General features: G+C 31.3%; 1 non-coding gene and 1 pseudogene across 1 annotated transcript; one reads left to right on the plus strand and one right to left on the minus strand.

The window, feature by feature from the left end:
• Window positions 1-6,494: 6,494 nt before the first annotated feature.
• On the minus strand, window positions 6,495-8,109 carry LOC127137949 (GDSL esterase/lipase At5g45910-like; annotated as a pseudogene).
• A 1,097-nt stretch (window positions 8,110-9,206) lies between these two features.
• Window positions 9,207-9,313, plus strand: LOC127077674 (small nucleolar RNA R71). The gene has a single exon (XR_007787459.1). It is a non-coding gene; the product is annotated as a small nucleolar RNA R71 (small nucleolar RNA).
• The last annotated feature ends 1,865 nt before the right edge of the window (window positions 9,314-11,178 follow it).

The raw sequence follows: 11,178 nt of genomic DNA on the forward strand, positions 1-11,178 counted from the left end.
ACACGCTTTTCTCATCCCTTCAGTCATGTTTGCACAAATAAATTTTCAAAAAAAAAAACAACAACCTTTGCAACAAATGTGAAAAGGGCTCCCTAGGAGTACCTAGGATGCTTTGGGTGCCTAACACCTTCCCATTGCATAACCAACCCCCTTACCCAGATCTCTGACATTTTTACTAGTTTTTGATTCGATAAAACTTTTAGGTTTTTGTTCGCTTTCTAACCATTCCTTTGGATAAATAGAAGTGCGGTGGCGACTCGACTTGTATGATTTACCTTGGATTTAGTCAATATCTCTAATGGTAAAGAATACCCCGCTACAACATGGACTGTATAATGACCCATATGATCACTAGGTATATGTAGAATAAGCCTTTTACTTATCATAGAACATTTGGTGGATTCTAGATTCCTATATGTAAATTGACCCAAATCCACAATACGAGGAGATATGGGAATCATGGTTTAATACTTGATAAAGCCTATGTTAAAGTGATAGCAAATACCTAGTTTCCTCCTCTGACAAGATCCTTAAATCCTGAGCCCGTACATCATACTTTCAAGTTATAAATGCTAATAGGAATTTCGAACTGCTCGGACAAAATTAGGGTATGACAGGGATATAACAGAAAGTGGAATGACCTATATAGGTGAGGGGCTTCCCCAAGAGAAAACATCTCAAAAGTCGTTCCTATCCAGAATACAAGGGCCAAACCAAGGGATGACTGAGTGAAGCTGAAGAAGCTTTTGGTTATGAAATTTATTCAAAGACTTACACATTAGACGAAAAAGGTAAAAAAAAAGATGAGAGAAGGCTTCCAAGAATTATACTCGACACAGAGTTGAAAGACCCTTTTATACACCCAAGAACCCAAATGAATTTGGGAAGGATAAATTTTTAAATGTTTTAGGAAAGATAACTCAAATTCAAAAAAAGGTAGTCGAAGTCCTACTCTTGTAAACAAACATTCATAAAATGAGACCATGCAATCATTGAAAGAGTTGCGTATCCTCTTTTTCTCTATCACTAGAATGACCAATCACTCTGAAAGGTTGCCAACCACAATGTTAGCCTCGCCAAGGGCGACCTCAATGCTCAAATCCGAGGATGTAGCCGCTAACTTCACATTTACCTAATCATAAATCAGCGCACTTGGTCGATGTTAAAGATTTAAATGCTCCAACACCCCAGCTTTATTAGGCTCACAACCTACAATTTGTAGGTGAGTTCGAAAAAAATCTCTAGCATGTTCCATCCTTTGCAAATTGGGTCGTACCTCTTATTCCTACAAGATATGAGGAGGCATAAGGACATTGGCTTGGTTTATTCTTCCGCCAACATTTGGTACAAGGGTGTATAATGACCCAGAAGAAGAAGTTTCTTCACTACTACAAAATATACATTTCATACATAATCTCATTGCAGCCATTTAGTCAACCGTAGTAATAACTCATTCTTAGGCACTTTTTTTTGTTATTTACCAAAAGAAATTTCACCACGGTCAAACCTAACAACCATAGTGAAAATTACCTGGAGTGACAAGCTTCGAATCCCAACACCAACAATTTTCCTTTTTTTGTTACAAAATTGACATGTCACTTATAATCTTATATTTATATTAAAATTAAAATACCTTTCACCAAAGTCTAAAATAGAAACTGTTGTAAAATGTACCTACATTTCATCATGGTCATTTTTATCATCCATGGTGAAAAGTATAACCTATATATAAGTGAAAGTTCTCTCGTTTAGGACAAAACAACTGTCTCTCTTCTAAAACAAAACCCTAACATTTATCTCACGCCTTATCCTAATCTCCATGAATGATTCATACAATTTTTTCACAAAACTCTAACATATCTTATGTGTTACACAAAACTCATTTCTTTTACTTTCTCTTCACATCTCTGGTACGTGAGACGTTTCTACCTTTTATCTTATGAATTATGATATTTTTGATGTTTTTGTTGGGATATGATAATGTTTTTCTTGAGATATGTTGTATGTTGTTGTTTTTGTATAAGTCATTGATTATTATTTGTTTTATTGTGAATGTTATTGTTTAGGTATATTGATGTTTTTGTTTAGCTCATTTATGTTGTTGTATGTGTTATTGTGAATGTTACTCTTTAGCTATATTGATGATTTTGTTTAGCTCATATATGATAAAAGTTGTATATTATTAAGGTATGTTGTTGTTGATATATGTTGTATGTTGTTGATGATTTTACTTTTGTTGATAAAATTAAGTTTTATGTTGCTGTTGAGGTATGTTGTTGTTGATAAAAGTTGTATGTTATTGAGAATTTTGTTTTTATTGATAAAATTTGTATGTTGTTGTTAAGGTATGTTGTTGTTGATAAAAGTTGTATGTTATTGATAATTTTGGTTTTGTTGATAAAAGTTGTATGTTGTTGTTAACGTATGTTATTGTTAATGTATGTTATTGTTAACCTATGTTGTTGTTGATAAAAGTTGTATGTTGTTGATAATTTTGTTTTTGTTGATAAAAGTTGTATGTTGTTGTTAACGTATGTTGTTGTTTAAGGTAAGTTATTGTAAATGTTATATTGTTGATGTTTTTGTTGAGGTATGTTATAGATGTTTGTTTTATTATTGATGTTTTTGTTATTTTTAATGATATACCTTGTACATTATAGCTTTCATTATGTTTATTCAACATGTCATAGAAGATATGTTTATTATATCATATGTGGTTTGAGTGTTTTTCCAACCCCTTACTGAATATATATAAAATTTCGAATTGAATCAGAAAATTATAATATGAAATATTAAGTTATATTAGAAAACAACTTACACTAATCAATGTTTTAGGAGCTTGTTGCAGTCTATTATTCTTATTTTGCTCTTTAACAGTTAGAACTTGATTTAATGCTTCTAACTTTTCAGCTATCACTTCATTCACTTCTAATTTTGTTTATAAAGTAAATAATATTTTGAAAAATAAACTAGAGGTCAAGAAAGTGTTAGTAGAAGAATAAGAAGCATTGAAACTTGTTCTAATCATTAAAGAAAAAAATGCGGATAATGGGTTGTATAAGGCTTGTACAACATTTATTAAGGTAGCTTGTTCTTATAATATAACTTAATTAGTCATATTATTTATTTCTAAATTAGATTGAAAGGTTATATGTTTAATGAGCAATTGGTGAAATAAACATTCCACGTAAGTTATAATAAACTCAAGTAAGCATATCACCACAATTAGAATCTAGGACCATGGTGAAATATTATGCACTAAGTCTTTAACCATGGTTAGAAGAATCTAGGACTGTGGTGAAATATTTTGAAATTTGCAAAAATCCAAATGTTGGGTACCGAACCCTTGACCTCAACCTTTTACTACGGTTTCTTTATACAACTATAGTGGTATGTTAGCTTTTGTGTTTTTACCACGACTAGTAGCCCGTGGTGGTAAAGATTACACATACAACCATACCATTCTTTACCATGGACGATCTTCCCCTGTGGAATCCTTCTCCCAACTATAAATGTATTTTTCGTAGTAGTGCTTCCTCAAATGAAGTCTTAGACATCCCTTTCGGCCTAAAGTCGTTAAATAAGGATATTAATTGTAGGTCCTACATAATCACTATTAAGGGAAGGATGATGATAATCATGGGACGATCCAGATGAGGCTTCCACATCATAATTACTTACTAAATCGTTAATGTTATCTTTCATCCTAGCTAAAGAAACAATAAAGGTTGAAGGAAAAGTTGGAGTAAGAAGGGTACCTAGTTAATGAAGGTTGATAAAGCATGAAGGATGAAAAGGCGAAAACTTTAAGCGAAACTCTGAATTACTTTTAGTGATATTCTTAGGGAAAAGGAACAAAGACGTTACTCTAGAAAAAATAACTAAAAGCTTGAAAACTGAAAGGTTGCAAAAACTTCCAAATATTCAACCCACTCTCTTTATAAGCAATAACAGTCGAAGCATCAATACCAAATATGAGTAGAAATCACAAGATCAATGACTAGAATTCTAGTTATAGCAATACACTAACTTAAGGACTCTATGGACTGCGCCACACCCTACCTGATCATGTCATTGCACATGTCAGGAAATGGCGATAAAGCGTCTTATTAATGAAAAAGTATTTAATGCGATTCTTCCCCATTACTTTTCAAAAAATTGATACCACACATTCAGTTCTATACTTCTATTCGCCACCGGACTATGACATGTAGGTTGATCAATAATACTTAAGGCTTCCCTCGGCTCCTCCAGTGTCTGGAAAAGCCACGGGGACTGCTTTTCTAGACTGGCCAATGACCCAATTCACCTCAAGCCCACTCTACTCGACACCCCTAGTGACTTTTCTATTGGAGTTGTGTTGGGCCAAAGGCACAACAAGGTGTTTCACACCAATTACTATGCTAATAGAACACTCATTGAAGCTCATATCAACTATACCACTACTAAGAAATAATTGTTGACAGTTGTGTTCGCATTTGACAAGTTTAGATCGTACTTGGTGGGCACTAAGGTGATGGTATATACTTGGAACACCATAATTTTGTCGGGTCCGATTTTCCTTTTTTTAGGGCTTAACTTTTAATATGTATATCTTAGGAAGAAAATGAAATTGCTAATTAAGAGGTTATCCCTTGACCACCTAATTAAACAAAAAAATAATTAACTTTGTGTTTTTTAGCATTCTTAGTGCATTTTTTAATCATTTTTAGGATTATTTAACCTATTTTCACCATTTTAAATATATTAGAAAATACCAAAAAAAATTGTTTTACTTATTTTTACTAGGATTTTTATTTTATTTATTTGTTTTAGTTTTTTTTAAAAAAATCAAAAAGTCCAAGATGCTTCCCACTTTCTCACATTTTCCTTTTCTAGCAAACACCAAATTTCACTTTCTTTTGTCATTTTTTATTTGGTAACCATTTGCATGAAGCCATCTTTACACATTGGACAATGCTTGAGACCATTGTTTGTTGCATAATGTAGTCACTTTCTCATGCATAGAGACACACAAAAACCCTAAGATATCAAACATTAAAGATCCACTATAAAGTCTTACTAGTGTTGAACTTGAAACAAGGTGGAAAACTTGTAAAAAGAAGCTTAGAGCACTAAAAAATAAGCAAAAAAAAAAAAGAAAATAAACCAATTAACACAACAACAACAACCACACCACTACCACTATTCATCATCCCCTTACAAAAACAACAACCACCAGAGCCACCACCTTTCCATATCAACCTCATCCTTCACCTTCACCAGCAACAACTCTCCTTAATCCACTTTGTAATTTTGGACTTTGTAAGTATTTCTACTACTATAATTTAAGATATAAAATAATATGTATATTTGTAATGGTGCAAAACTCATGTAAATACTCTGTTAGAATGAAATTAGACATGTATTAAAGTTAAAAGCGAGGTTTAGGAATTTGTCTTCTTGGTTTCTTGCATATGCTTCTGATGTCGTAAGAATAAACCATGACATCACGTTCTGATCTTATTTGGCACAACATATCACATCATATACGCATAATAGATAAGTTATATTAATGGATCGTTGCCCAACATATTGTCCATTACTGATTTCACTTATTCAAATCACACTTAGTTCTATCATTGTTTACTTAAAAATTGATATTACACTCCTCATTGAAAAATGGACAATCACCAAATATTGTTATTTTTTTACTCATTCTCATTCACAAGAGATAGTTTTGCAAATCAATTTATGTTATTACACTCCTCATGGGAACGATATTCTTACATTTTATTACTTGATATAGTGGATCGTATTTGCACGTTATATTGATTTAATCCACACCATTTGGGTTTTAGCCTAGTCTTCATAAAGTGTTTGTTCTCTTTAGAAATTTTTAATAATAGTTTACTTTTAAGTGTTTCTTTAGGTTGTAATGGCTAGTGTGTTTTCTTTCATTGTTAAAATGTTAAAAAGGAAACATTTAATATTTAAGTTTGTAAGTCAGGTGATTTTTTTTTTAGTTTATTGTACTCAAAACATTTCCAGAAGTCTAAGCTTTAACTGACCTAACAAATATATATTTAATTTTGTAATATTAAGTTGGGTGCAGAAGATCCTTAATGCCCTAAAAAGTGTTGGCAAAGTTAAATTTCTCCACGGTCCATATCATGTATTTAACCTGTGTTTGTATGAATGTTATTACTTACTACGGTTTAATTTGATAAAATTATCTAGTGTTTATGTTTAGATATTTGTGGCAGAATACTAACTAAGTCACTTTGATAATCTTTTTTATTTTCATGGGAAAATGAGAATCGATAAAATAACTTTTTGTATATATAACTAATAAAATATAATCACTTTTTTGCATTTACAGATGATAATTTAACTTTAAAAGAAATTTATATTAGTTGTATAGAGTACGATTGATCTCCTCCTAATAGAGGTAAAATCTAATTATGTATAAATTTCACCAAAGAAATAATTTCTTAATTTTTGAATGATTAATTCTAAACTATCTTAAATGGAGCAGATTTTAGAGAGGGATTCGCAAAAGGGCCTTCTACTAAGCCTTTTGCTATTTGCTTATGAGCTGCTTCAGTAAAGTGAGCTCCATCCCAATTTATTAGTTTCGAAGAATCAGAGCAAACTGTTGTACCAGATGTTCCACAATATTTATCATTAACATTATATGGTCCACCACCTCCACAACATGCTTTCAAAATCTCGACCTTATTAGAAATAAAGCCTGCACCATTAATGAACATAAATTAGTGTATTTGTTCAAATGAGTTTGATAAGAAAAAATAATTTTGACTTATTATTTGAAAAGAGAACTTGACTTATCTACACACCATATTGATGTGGAGCTTGATATAATCGTTTGGCATTGTTGTAGTAGTCAAAATATACTATCTTGACTTGAGGGTGTTTTTGTTTTAATGTCTCTATGGAACTTTTAAGTTTCTCATTAAAATACTCAATGAAAGTGTTGTAAGGTATCAAACATCCAAATTCATCATAGTCTTCTTTTTTATTACTATTCATCATTGTTAATACTCCAGCATTACACCCTTCCTGGAACAACTAGCTCTACTGCACCTTCTTCAATTAGTGTCTGAAAATTGAAATAAATTAAGCAGCTGTCTGAGGATTTACTTATTCAAAATGTTTATAAAAAAACTTAATTATTTTACAACTAAATAAAATATTTAACTTCTTAATTTTGATATAACATACAGTGATGGTATTTGAAATGGATTCAACTATTAAGGGAACTATTTCTCGCAGTTCTGTAACAGATTTTGAAATATATGAAAAAACATCATTTCCACCAATCTCTCCCACTAGAAACAATGATTGTTTGAAGAAGTTATTGCACTCTAAAATCAAAACAAAACAAAAGTTGTGTTATTCATATAGAATAAAATCTATGCATTTGACACAAAAATAATATGCAAGAAATGAGGACAAAACCTTCTTTGTTTTTACATAAGGAAGATTTTAGTTTCTTAAACCAATCAAGTTGCACATTCAATGAGTTTTCTGTAGCTGGTGGTCTAACTCCCTTACGATCAAAAAAATTGAATGCAAGTGCAGTAGCACCAGCATATGCAAAGTTTACTCCCTTCTTTATATCTACTTGGCTTTTGGTGATATTGTTATAGGCTGGTAAAAGTGGTAATCCATATGCCTCAGCTATAATTAAAATGATAGAGAGTTATTAAACTTTTAATAAATAATGTATCAACGTCAAGCATCATCATCTTTAATTCTAAAAACTAGGTAAAATTGAGAACGTTAGAGTTTTTATATTGTTTTTATTACTTACTATTTCATGAGTAAATAAATTATTTTATAAACTTATACAACATTTGTAAAAGTACCTATGAAATCTATGATGAGTCGTCCATTTGACATACGTCCTGCTGGATGTTTGAAATAAGTTGATCCATAAGGACTATTTTTATCCATAGATTGGTGATCTATTGCAACATTTCCTGTATCACTTGTAGAATCCCCAAAGTTAAAGATGGCTTCATATGGAAGAGGATCAGCATTTGAAACAATATTTTCAAAAAAGCCACATGCAAAGATGACACTAAAGAGAATAAAGATCTTCATGATGTTAGGGAATGATAGAAAATAATTAATATTGATATGTGATTTAACTTGATAACTTTGAGCTTTATATATCATCATATTTAACTTATGTAACAATCTTTTTCTTTTGTTAGCTGGAATTGTTTAACTATTTTTTATTTTTGTAAAGTTGTTATTTTAGATTTAACTAATATAATCCAACGCATGAACGTCAATCAATAGAGGTTTAACATGTTAAACACTAATATGTGTTGTCATTATTCATTTTCCATCGAGGAGCATAAATTAATATGCTAAACATTAATAATATATGTTGTCATTATTCTTTCTATTTTGTTGCCTAAGTGTCTTTCATTTTTGTTTTCAATTAAGTTCTCTAAATAAAAAATTGCACTAAAATTAGAGATCATAAAAATTATATTATATTCACACTAAATGGTGTTTTCATGAAGGCATTCACAATCAAACATTTTCACACACACTTATTTTCATCTTCACCCACAAGGATAAACGTGTCAAATTACTATAAATCCCGATGTACACTTTTCTCTCTCTCTCTCACACACACACATACACACGCACACACACATACACACGCACACCCACTCTCTCACATACACACATACATAATAAAACACTTACGTTCATAATTAATTGCATGATTAGGTTATTGTTGGTGCTTTCTAGAATCGTATGTTAAAAGGTTTATCTGTTGGTAGTCATTTGTTGTATAAATTGTAGGTTTTGTTAGAATTAGAAACTCAACCTTGTATGATTATGGATTAAGTCCTAAAACATTGACAGTGAAATCTTATTTGTATTGAAAGTTATTTAATAGCACATCTTGTGAAATTGAGTGATTGTGTAATACATTTAGTTTATAACTTTTGGTGTAATTCAATTGTTCAACTTTATTGTTGTTAATTTTTTAAGGATACTCACATAACTTCCAATCGATAAGCATAACCTCTTTTTACGCAAACTTTTCTTTCTCCAAGTAAAACATATTATTTTTAAAACTTTGATAAAAATCTTTTTCAACAGATTATACATCCAACATTTTTCTTGAGGATGGAACCAATCCATTATAAAATGTTTCTAATTGAATACAAATTGGTATACCACGGTGAGGACATTGTCGTAAAAACTCTTTGAATCTTTCCCAAGCATCACATAATGCCTCATCATCTCCTTGTCGAAATAAAGCAATCTCATTTATTATCTTAACATTCTTGACAGGAGGAAAATACTTAACTAAATTTTTTCCAACTAAAGCATTTCATGGGGCTATGGAATTGGGCTCCAAATAATTTATCCAACTCTCGACTCTATCCTTTAGAGAGTATGGAAACAAGCTAAGTCTGAAAGCATCATCAGTAATTCCAAGCATCTTTATGTTGCTAGATACTTACAAGAATTACCTTGAGTGTAAATGTGGCATATTTCTTGCAACATTTGAAACATTACGTGCTTGAATTCAAATTGCACCAATGTGATCTCTGGTCGTAAAATCCCTGTATTCATGGCATTGGCATCAAACACAACATAATCCCTTATGTTTCTTGACCTATCATTGGCATTGCCAAGAATGCCATTGTCCTTCACGACTCCTTCCTCTTCAAATGGTTTTGTTTCAAAACATCCTTCAAAGTTACAAAATATAAGAGCAGGTGGAGGACTTCCTGGTAATGTATATTGAAGTCAGCAACATGTGCATGCAACACACATACACCTGTTGTGTCACCAGAAGACAAAAAACGTCAGAAGCTCAAATGCTCTTTTCATAAAAAAACGTTTTATACAAAATCAAAATCTTATTTGTTGGGTGTGAATATGGAAGTACAAAAACGGTCTAGAGGGGGGTGAATAGACCCAAATTAATATTCAACTGCCATTTTCCAAAATCAGAGTGTTTTTAAAAATGAAATGTGAGCGGAAGGTTTGATGCAAAAATGAAAAATATACAGTTTAAATATTGCTCAAGTCAACACAAATCGTTTCACAAATATCAAAGATTAATATGATGAAACACTTGGTATGGATTGGTTCAATTATGTAATGAACGAGAAGTGTTTACACAATGATTCAATCAATGGAGTAGCAAGTTCAATTTATTTTCAAATTATTAATCACATAACTAGCTTAACCCGTTATCCAATTCTAACAAAACCTAATATTTACGTAATAAATTGTTATCAAAGAACAAACTATATAATATGACAGAATTGAAAAACCTAAGCATGCAATTACTATGAAATAAAATGAAAGAGTAAGAGAGAGAGGGGGGGGGGGAGAGAGAGAGAGAGAGAGAGAGAGAGAGAGAGAGAGAGAGAGAGAAATGACATTGATATTTATAGTGCTTTGACCTCCATCCCCGCTTTGCCTACGTGAACTCTTCAATGGTTCCCATTGGAACGTGCATAGTTCCTTGTTATTTGACTAATATTTCCAATATTTCATACAATCTATGATCTACAATACAAATGAGAAAATAAATCTCCTATTACATTTGTTGAATCTTCCAATATCACTAATTTAACTCCATGGCTTCGTGTGTAGCTATCAACCCCTTGATCCTACCAATTCCTTAAGCGGTGAAATTGTCCAAAGATCTGAGAATAATTTCACCTTATCCGTAGCCTTCCACACAGTTACTACTAAGGCAATTATGAAGAGAAAAACCTACTTCTTTTCAATGGAATTTATCATCACCTTTGACAATCACCTCAATCTTGCTAATATCATGAAACACTCAATAAGATCTCCAATAACGATTACTTTAAAAAACATGCCTCCTTCAATTAATTATATAACTCTCATTATTATGATCTGAACTCAATTGAAGTTGAAGATGCAAGAATTTCGTTGCAAGACTTTTGAACACTCAAAAAAGAGGAAATTGATTTTTCACTAAAATCACACTGAAAATTATTATCATAATGATAGATGTATGTTTAGAAATGATAAAAAAAAGATTTTATATATGCTTGAGATAAATCACACAAAATAGTTGAAAAATTTAGTTATGTTCGAATAAAGAGCAATCTATGATTTGAATCAAATGAGCAAATGTAGTGGAATAAAATAATT

Source organism: Lathyrus oleraceus, chromosome 4 (assembly GCF_024323335.1).
Source record: "Lathyrus oleraceus cultivar Zhongwan6 chromosome 4, CAAS_Psat_ZW6_1.0, whole genome shotgun sequence".
NCBI classification, from domain to species: Eukaryota; Viridiplantae; Streptophyta; class Magnoliopsida; order Fabales; family Fabaceae; genus Lathyrus; species Lathyrus oleraceus.